Raw genomic sequence first — 10,873 nt, forward strand, 5'->3', positions numbered from 1 at the left:
ACTCATTAAAGAGATATTAGGGCTTTTCCAGGTAAGGCATCAAAAACGAAAAGAATATTTCTTCACTCCTCCTTCCCTGCATATCTTTTGTTCCCGTCTTCAGCTGTACGGTAAGCGAGCCGTGTGGGAGGATCCGTCCAAGTGGGTGAATGACACGTATCCGTGGAATGCCGCCTCGCTGCAGCAAGAGGGCCAGTCGCTGCTCCAGCTGAGGCCGGAAGACGTGGGATACGACGGCTACAGCTCGTCCAAGGAGGGGACGTCGTCCAAGCAGGTGTCTCAGAGCGACACCGAGGGAGACCCGCTGGTGAGGACGGATCTGACTTCAGACGGTTCCATTTATTAGCCATGAATTATTTGCCAGGAATCATGGATTCACCCTCGTTTGCAAAGCGATGATTAAACAGAGAGTACAGTTTAAGCTAACGCTTTAAAGGGGCAGTATTATGTGAAATGGACTTTTTTGAGCTTTACATCATGTTATAATATAATTCCCTCATCAGAAATATAACCTGGAGTGTTGCTTAGATTTTATTTTTATCATGTTTGAGAAATCCTTCAGTCAAAACTTGTGGGTGGACGGTAGCTCCGCCTCTGAGCTTGCTTCAGTTTCCAAGCTTCCAAGTTTCTACCTAAAAGAAACTAAGAGTGTGACTCCCTCACTCAGCTCCTTTAGACTAGCCAGCAGCAATTAGCAAACACCTGGTGGAATGGTGCATCTGCTGCGCTTGTTCTCAAAGCAACGCCAGCGAAACGTCGTTAAAGCGTTAATAGAAGAGCCATGCTGCGATGACTTCCTGTAGGCGGAGTTTCATAAAGAGCAGGAGCTTCTTAAAGAGACATTGGCCCAATATCAAGGCCCTCTGTCAAACTTCTTTTAAGATATATTTGATATACACATCATTTTGTAACAACTGAATTGTGCTTGATTGTGCTATAAAGTAATACGATGTAGCTGGAAATCGCATAATACTGCCCCTTTAAAGCAAAACTGTCAAAGTTGCAAATAAACTATTAAGGGCAGTGAGAGTAGAAAGTAAATGAGTGGAGAGAGAAATCATTCCTGCTTGGTGGGTTATTGCAGCCCAGGAGAAATTAAAGGCTAGCCATCCAAAAAAAAAACCCGGCTGGCTTGATTTAACTAGAGTGTTTGTGCATTTTACACACACGCCTGTGTGTGTGTGTGTGCACGTGTGCGTGTGTGTGTGCGAACCCCTTCGTGTGCAGTTATTATCCTGCGGTGCCAAAAGCCGTTTTAGGAACACTGGAAGCAATTCTCCAGATGCAGCAGCACTTCTGCATTATTTAGATCATTAGCTCTGCAGCAGGGATGAAAAGTTCAACGGGTTTATGGCGCTGATTGACTGCAGCAGTTAGAAACGGCACAAAATACAGCTTGTGAAGTTTCATTCTTAAAAATGTAGGGACATATGTTACATTAGGAAAGGTAATGTAATAAGTCCAAACATTTTGTAATCGTAAAGCATCATATTGTTTTAAAAACCAAACTGTTTTTTATGCATCAGTAGGCTTTAAGCTGATGGTGAACATAAAAAGCAACAATCCAAAGTATTGGTAAATGCAATTTTCATAATCAATGCGCTTTTTCATTTGGTTCATTTAAACATTGAGTAAGAGAAGTCATGGTGCCTTCTGCTTGTACTGAGTAAATTTAGAGGGTTCAACTGAAAAAGCCTGTTGAAGTTAATATTCAGATATGAAATCTCAAAGGTTTCTCACAAACCCCAACATTTAACATGCCATGATCTTCCAATTACTTCCTGCAGTCGTCTTCTCTCTCTTTGTATTTTGTCAACTCTCAAACTTTATCCAAACTCTGTCCTAGGTTTGAACAAACACTTCTATCTGTTCATGTTTTATGTTCTGCAGATGAACATGCTGCTACGGCTGCAGGAAGCAGCTAACTACTCCAGCACCCAGAGCTGCGACAGCGACAGCACCAGTCACCATGACGACCAGCTGGACTCCTCCTTGGAGTCGGCCCTATGAGTCCCAAAACCAACTCACTTTAAACCTCTAAAATGGTGGAAAAACCTTGGAACCCCAAAGAACACATCCCCCTCCCAACACGATATGGAATTATCCATCATTATCCGGTCCTGCTGCAGCGGGGGAGCAACCTGGTCAGGCTGCTGGTCCACCACAGGACCCGCACTACAGATATATAATATATGAAAAGTTTTAATACTCAAAATATACCCTCAAATTGAAAGAAAATGCCTATATTTTAATGGTGCAATATGAAATCCGAATGTTTTATGCTGTCAGAGGCTTTACCAACTTGGTCCTTAGTGGTCAAAATGTCAAACCGAACCACAGGTTGGAGACTGTCTACATCACGTCCAACAAACCGTATTGTCCTGTTCATTCTTGTGACATTTTTATAAAAATGTCCGCGTGATTGTGATGAGAAACATCCTTACCTCTGGTGGTTTTTTCCAAAAGTGTTCTCAACAATAAGACACTTTTCCTCCGGTTTACTTTCAGACGTCGGTTTCCAGAGCGTCCCAGAACAACAAAACTGGATGATATTTTTTTTATTGTTTTTTTTTTTTTTGTTTTTGTTTTTGTTTTTTTTTACCCAGTTATATCTACAGATGTTTACATTAGTATGGCTGGCTCTGTTATGTCTTTCCTTGTTTACAGAGGTGCTTCTTACAGACACACACATATATGTACACACATAGGCAGCAGGGAGGAAATCCCCTCAGACAAGAACCTTTTATCGGTTCAAGTCCCTTCTTTGAACATCATCAAGAATGCCAGAGTGTCCTTGAGCAAGGCGCTCTGTCTCTACTGTTTTCATGGATGTCAGCTTTAACAGCGGGGCGTGAAAAGCAGAGCAGGTGTAGTTTTTAATGTCTTCTCATGGCCAAGTCTGACGCTTTGCACAAAAACTGGTGGAAAATGTTGGCAGGTTTGGCTAACGTTGTGGCTGATGTAGGACAACTTTGAGCCCTTGCAGTTCAACTAGGATCAGAAGTTGTCTCCATTAGTTATTATATATATTATTAAAGACCCAGAGCCGACCCAGGCAGAATTTGTTTTTTTATTAGGCTCATAAGCCACTACAGTGGGACTAATGCTGCGTCTATATTGTCATCCTGTGATCATGTTTGGTTACCTTACAGAAGATTTGTTTATACAGAGTTAAACTAGCAGTCTAACTAGAGATTAGTTGGTTAATTGGGACCTCTAGGCAGCTTACCATTCATATCTTGCCATCTGTAGTTCTAAAACTGCATTTTCTTAATAAAAGTGGTAGGTGGCCCTCCATTAGTTTTCCACATTGTGACTCCAAACAGCCAATTTTTTTAGTTTTTTTTTTTTTTAAAGCCAGGGAAAGTTGTATTTGCCTCCTTTTGTCCAGCTGGGGGCAGTAGCAGGATTGCATTATTTAATGTTCCATGGGGTGAGATAAAACTTTGGTTCAAACTTTAAACCACGACTGGGACATTCTGGCAGTTTTGAGACCAAAGCCTTTTAAAACCGTGGCACCAGTAACCAGCACCATGCCTCGTGATGAGCAGTTAATACTTTACGTGTGGTGCGAAACACTTTTGGAGCTTTTACTTTGGATAAACTGGTTAGGTTTTTCACGAGGCTAAAGTAAGCGGCTATCCAGACCTGGGTCAGGTGCAAAGCCAACCTCTCCCATCTAAAATCTTAAAAAATTTTTAGCTGTTTTTTGAGAAATCAGTTTTTTGAACCACTAAAAACGCTCTGTATTTATACCTAGCACATTTTGAACCTGTTGTGCTACATTTGAGGAGCTCCTGGGGCCTCCAAGCCAGCGGCGGACCCTAAGCAGCCCCTTTTCCCACGTATGCCTTGGGTCAGCTCTGAGCAAATTGGCGGACATTTGCTTAAGCCTCGTGGTGCTGGGCCCCCTGGCCTGAACCTTATCAGGGTCAGCCACTGCCAAGCTGTTCCAAATGCCAACACCAAGCACAATGAAAGTGTGAGATCTGTGTGTCGCCCAGTCGTCCTGTTACTGTGAAGGCAACATGGAAAAGTGCCAATGATTCCCTTTGATCCGACTGCCAAATGTTCACACCGTACAGACTTGCAATCAAACAGCAAAAGCCCACCATGGTTGTAGAAGTTCTCCACGGTGGGAAGTAATCCAAATACCGAATAGTCCAAACCCAGATACCCCAAAGTTTCTCCTGTTCAATACCCTGCATCCATCTTTGTCCTCAAGGTATCCAAAAACCAGTCGAAGCCGCTGTCTTTTACTGTTCGAGTGGATCAGCCGAGAGCCGTAAAAGGGAACAATAATGTTGGTGCTTTCTAACTGCCTTAAACGTTCCTTCGCTTTCTCTGGCTGTTGGTGGAAGCGGGGCGCGTTTCACTGTAGGATGATGCTAACCTGCTTCCGTCTGCATCAAAGATGACGCATCTGGTATGAGATGTAGGCATTACTGCTTGCGGCCCCGTCTTCTTCTTCTGAAGCATCCTTGCTTCTGTCTGACAGTAAGAAGTTAAGAAACATAACGCTGTATTTCAGTTCAAAAAACAGACCAATATTGTATAAAGAAACACAAAAAAGGGGGGGTTGGGTATTTTTTTAGTTGTTTTGCGCCTAGTTGAGCTGGGCTCACTTGAATTACCAGGAGCACAACCAAACTGTTTTTCTTTTTTTTCTTTTTTTTTTGTTTGTTTTTAGTAAGCCTGATGAGCATGTTTTGAAGCTTTTTTAAAAAAAATGGGAGTGAGGGTGGGGTGGGTGGGGTGCACTGAGAAGAGATCTTTACCTGTATGTATGCGTGTACTGGACGGAAGAAGCCATTTAGAATTTTGATTGTTCTTTGTTCAAGTGGGTCAATTTTGCACAGGTCTGAGGGTCGTGGTGGGCTGTAAATACTTCTAGAATTCTTGCACAGTGAATCAAAGATGCATTCTGGCCTGTCGGTGTTACAAAATGCAAAACCCGCTGAAGATATCGTCGTACGTATGGAAAACGGAGAAGAAAAAGATGCAAAAACTCGATCCGCTGTCGGAAACAGGTGTGTGTCTTGTGGTGATTTGATGTTTTGCCTATGCAGGAGGCATTAACTGTACAGTAAATACCGTTTGAACTAACTAAACTGAAAAAAAAAAAAAAAATATGTAGGCACCTGTCCAATGCTCCTTACTCTACCACGAAATACTCTTGATCCTCTCTGTCTCTAGGAATGCCTGTTGTTCCTCAAACGGACGGCTCAGGATTTTTTAAGTGAGGTTTTGTAGGCAGTCGGTATCCTAGGTAACTGTTGTCATTTAGTGGAAAATCCAGATTAGTTAACAGCTAGTCTGAGAGAAGCAAAGACCAAAGCAGACTTTTATCGCCTCAAAGCAACTCAAGAAGCGTCATTGTGGTTTATGCCAGGACTACTGGTCACTTTGTACATTTTTAGTTGATTTGTTTCTCACCTCAAGATACCAACAGTGTGTCAATTTATATCCTGCAGGGAATCTTTTATACCTGATTTGACAACCACATTTTACCACCATAAATTGTCGTTCAAAGTAACGGTGTTGGAACAAAATGGAATGGGAGTATGGATTGACCCGTACATCAACTGTCTGTTCACCAAGTACTTCATGGTTGGTCAGAAGCTTGAAGTGGAGAAAATTGGAAATTCTGGTTGTTGCCACCTGATGTAAACAAATGTCTCGGTTCTTGCAGGGTTTGTAAATGCCTTCACTGGAAACACTTATGTTCTGTACTCAGTGTTTGTTTCACACTGGAAGATTATTGGTGGCACACTACCTCCAACCTCCATTTCCCTTGCAAATAGGGAGAACCCTCTGGGTAAATAACCACCTACTACCTACATGGCAATGGTTTCAAGGCTCAAAATACAACTTTTGTTCAAACTGTTATGACTTCAAATTTCAGTTAAGATAGTAGAGGTCCTCTTTGGTTTTGGAATAATTGCTAACTTCAGCCTTTGAAAATGACTTAACCTGGATTTATGCTAAATGACGATGCCAGACAAAGACATCTACTTAAAAATCCTGAGCTGTTCTTTTAAAAACCACTTCCTCTTTGGTGATTTTAACCCTAACTTACCACCACCTTAGGCTTGCTAGCTGTCTGAGGCGATGAAGTTGAGCCGACGCTGTACTGTACACATCTAACAGGTGCTACTGGTCAGTAAGAGGCCCACCAGAGACCAAGAAGTCTTGTTGTCACAACCTCAGGACAAACCTCTACAATCCTACCTGTACTCAGCTTCACATGTCTCTGCAGCCCAGCCTTCGATGGTTGCTAACCAGGTGGTGTAGTTGCATGCCAATGGTGAAAAATACAGTGTTTACAGGTTGCTCTATACCGAGACCTACACCAATGTATCAAAACCTATGTACACTCCTGTTATAGGCCATTAGTTCCCAAGATAACAGCACTTTGACACCATTAACAGTGTACACCATTGTGTTGAAAACCAACTGGTAATTTTTCCCACTTACACTTTCGAGTTGCATCTTAGTTGGAGACCATAGCATTTACTCTGGTTTGAGAGAAAGTTTTGTTTCTTTCCGGGTGAAACATTTGTCCTTAAATGTTTTATATTTTGTACATTTGTATGTAACATATCATGTAAATATACAGAGACAGTGATTTAAGTCATCTGGAGGATTTTGTAGTCTTTGTAAAGCCCTAATAAATGGTATTTGGTGTCACTCAAGCAATTTGAGTTTTTGTTCAGTTGAGATTCTTCCGTGTTGAAATGACCAGATTACCAGAGCAGCTAAATGCAAAAACTGCTTTTTCTAAAACAGGAATTATTTCCACATAAATGATCTTTCTTTCTTTCATGATTGCAGAGGACAAAAAGCCTCAAATATACACACCCACCCACTAATGCTGGGTTAAATGTTCCTTGACAACTTACACCGCTGCTGTAGCTTTTTGTAGCTTACATTCTGGTTGGCTGTTTGGTCACTTTTTGCCCCCCCAAAATGGCAGAATTCTAAAAATTAAGAATTAACAGTACATAGATTCAAGTCTGTAAAATACTAGACTTTTAGCCACAGTTCAAAAATCTTAAATGCAATTGAGTTTTACAAAGCTAAACCAGTTTTGATTTGTCTATGATCTCTATCTTTGTCTGCACACACCAGGGTAAAGCACCTTACACAATATAAGGACACTGTTAAGGAAAATACAAAATTAGCCTTTTGCACAGATTGCTGAAGTAGGTATCGGGCGAAGTCAACTTGAAAAAATATTTTTTTTTTATTTATTCCGAACTTGACAGAAGTATAAAATCACTATTTGTCAAAACTGCTTTTATTTTGAAGGAAGGATATAATTCTCCTCTTCCGGGTAACTCCCAGTCGCAGCCATTGGAAAGATGAAACCCGGTGCGACTCCCGTGGCTTCCTCTGGAGAGGATAAAATGTTTAAATCTAACGGAGGCCCCGTTAACTTACCGAAACACTCCTACTGGGTGGATTTGTGGGTGTTTCTGCTTTTTGACATCGCATTGTTTCTCTTCGTATATTTCATCGTCCCGTAAAGAGGTAAGCAGGAGGGAGCGCAGAAGTTTCTAGCTAACAGCGCGGTCTACGGAAGTTACAACACTGAATAGAAATTAATGTGACGCAAGGAGACGGATAGTACAAAGTCACTTTTTTAATCTCTCTCTGCTATGGAAGTTTGTGGTATAGTTTTGCTTTGAAAGCATTTTTATGTCTTAGCATGTGTCCAGTATTCGTATAGAGTCACAGACGGCCATTGCTTACGGACAGCGCATCACGGCTTTGAGGTGATGTGTAGCAGCAGTCAGGACATTGAAACAACCGTCTACATTTTTTAGGGTTTTACATGTTGGAACATAAAAGTAAGATTTAGGTTTTATCATGCTATTAAAAAGGCCTAAAATGTTATTGGAAGTATAAAGAATACACGACACGTTCCAAAACCGTAAAGCCAAAATTTAAAGTTTTCACGGCTCGTTTGATGCCAATTTACAATAAAACCAGTTTCTTTTACAGCTTAACTCCTGTGAAAGCTGCAAAGGTGTACATAGTTATTCCACACAGTTTTTATATTTTAGCTTTATCTTTGTTTAGTAGAGTCTCTGCTATGTGTTTCTTTTTTAATCTTAGTTTTTTGTAATTTAAAATCTTGTGAAGATCTGCTGATTTAATTAAACCCACATATGTAATTCCACTTATGTATTTTCTTTAAATGGTTCTTTTCAGACTTCTTTTCAGTGCAACCTAATATTCTTGTTACAGGATCAACCCTTTGACTGACTGTTGATGAACCAAGTGCTGCTGGTACCCTGCTGTGAGAAGGCTAACCCAGCTTTGACTGAACCACGCAGCAGCTTTCCTCAGCTCGCTCCAAAGATTGTCACGTCTTACAGACGAGGCATCCTGACTTCACATCAGACTTCAGCAAGAAGCTCTTCAATAACTAATCAGATGGATTCCCTGTCGTTTCTATCAGATGATAGTTTGAAGGGTTTTTTTTTTGTTTGTTTTTGCTGAGGACCTTAAAACATCTCAACTGACTTTTATCTTTGAGACTCAGCAAATAACTTAAGATGCTTCTGGTATCACTGTAAATGTTATATAATCTCTAATTTTTTGTGTCTTTTTTTCCCCGGAAAGAACAGATAATATTCAGGAAAAGTATGTAACTGGTGTTTGGACCAATGCTGATGCGAGTGCAGAAACATTTTATTTATTGAAAACTATGTTGATGTGGAGGAAACTCTAAGCAAACGCTTAGCAATTTGCACACAACTCATGAACGAATAAAAGGTTCTTCCAACTAACTAAAACTCATTTCAGTTTGAGTTTCTATCCCACACAATTGATGTTTATGCAATCATTTTAATAATTCACCTGTTATCAAAAATGTATTATAATTTAACAATCATTTACTCCTATTTTTATTAAACACACCTGCTAAATGTAGTGGTGACCAGTCTTTTCAAATATACTCTATTGAATGACATGAGTACTTTATATATGTTATTTAGTTGGGCTGTCTGCTATGGGAGCTAATCTATAATCTTCCACTTAACAGGCATGCTAAACTAAATGGCTTTGCCTTAAAATGAGTGATTATTAAAAGTTTACTGGCTTGCTATGATTTTTTCAAACTTTTTTTTTTTTTTGTGGGGAGGGGCTTAAAAATATATGTATATAAAATGTTCAACAAACTGGTACTGGTGATATGTATAACTGACTTTGCTACAGACTTCAGTTCTAAGTAGAGAAGTAGATTCATTTAATGTATCGGAAGGTATATAAAAGTATAAAAATTAAAAAAATTTCTTTTAATTACGGGGCTATTTAACTGATACGTTTGGGATTTGGGTAAATTATCTCTGACTGTCATTATCACTTTGCCCAGTAGGTGGCAGTAAATGCAACTTATGGTTTGTCAAACCACAACCTAAATTCCACAGTGGGGGTTTTACTTTGAAAGAATTTAACGTTTCCGGTTCAGGGAAAGTTGTTTTTAAATGGGATTGTCAGATTTTGCAGTTTATCAGTGACTTTTCTAAAAGGTGCAAACGTATTGTAATGGAAAACTGCCAGAGAAAAAACACGGGTCTGTAAAGTATTTGCTCTTCAGTGATAATTAGCTTGTTGCGACAGCTAACAGCGAGTTATTCAGGTTGATATTCGTACAACCAGTTGATATAAAAGGCACATTGTAGTGCAAATCTACAATGTGCAAAGCTAAGTTAAGGTATTTTTCCTAAAATACAGTAGTTACTTAAATGACTGTGTTGTTTTAACTTTACTGGCTTTTGTCTCATTCAGTGCTCTGTAGATGTATTAAAAAAAGTGCACAGCAGAATTTTAGAGACGTTTGTGGGAAATTCGAATATCTATCGAATATCTTTTTGTTTTTAAGGGATGTCATGACAAAATTCAACTGATCTTCACCAGGTTGCACAGTGGTATAAACTTAAATGAACAAAAATCTCAGCTGATTCTCTGTGGATCAGAGTGATGGCCAAGGGTGAAAGTCCCAGAAGATTAGCAGTTTCTGAAATACTCACCTCCCAAAAGGCAACAGTAACCATGCCACACTGAAAGTCATTTAAGTTCCCTTTGTTCCCTATTTTAGAAACCTAAATGCACTAAGTTGCTTAAAGCAATCAAACATGTACCTTGGGTTATATATTATTCTGAAAAGACTAGAGCTGTTCTCTCCATAACTGTCTTATTGTTTTCACAACATTCTCAGAGTAAAGCTGCTGAACTGTTTTGTTATGATAAAACTTTGGACTTCACCGCAAAACAAAAACCACTTTGGTCCAGAAGTAGTTCTATTCCAGATCTTCTATAAGGACCTTGACCTTACATGTAAACTCATATGACCCCTGTTCATATTTTCTCTTGTTCTAACTAACGGATGTGTTCCTACTGCTGTCCTCTCAGCCTGCTCTCTGCGGTCATGTGGCAGGTGGCGCAGCGCCAAGACGTTCTCCATTACAAAACCCTCGGTGAGTTTGTGATGCTGGTGACGGACACGGCGCCGGACCTGCTCAATGCAAAGCAGTGAGGCAAGTTACTGCTGCGACTGCGAGCCAGAGTGAGTCACTGCGGTGGCACAGTGGCAGGTACACTCAGATATCAAAGATGGACGTGATTATGGACACGCTGCTTTCTGTGTTTTTCAGGTTATTCTTGAGTTGTGCAGAAGTGCGGAAACAGTCAAACTTCAAGTTCATGTCAGTAACATCTATGTCAATGATTCCATTCAGGACAGAGAATCAGCCAAGCAGAAATTCACAGAGCCAAGAGCACTTTCTATGAAAACAAGAAGAGCACACTAAGCTAATGATAACTGGTTCTGCTAACGGCTTCGTCCAGTCAAGAGACAAAGCTA

Source organism: Poecilia latipinna, unplaced genomic scaffold, assembly GCF_001443285.1.
Source record: "Poecilia latipinna isolate Pla-1442-1.1 unplaced genomic scaffold, P_latipinna-1.0 Scaffold1991, whole genome shotgun sequence".
Lineage (NCBI taxonomy): Eukaryota > Metazoa > Chordata > Actinopteri > Cyprinodontiformes > Poeciliidae > Poecilia > Poecilia latipinna.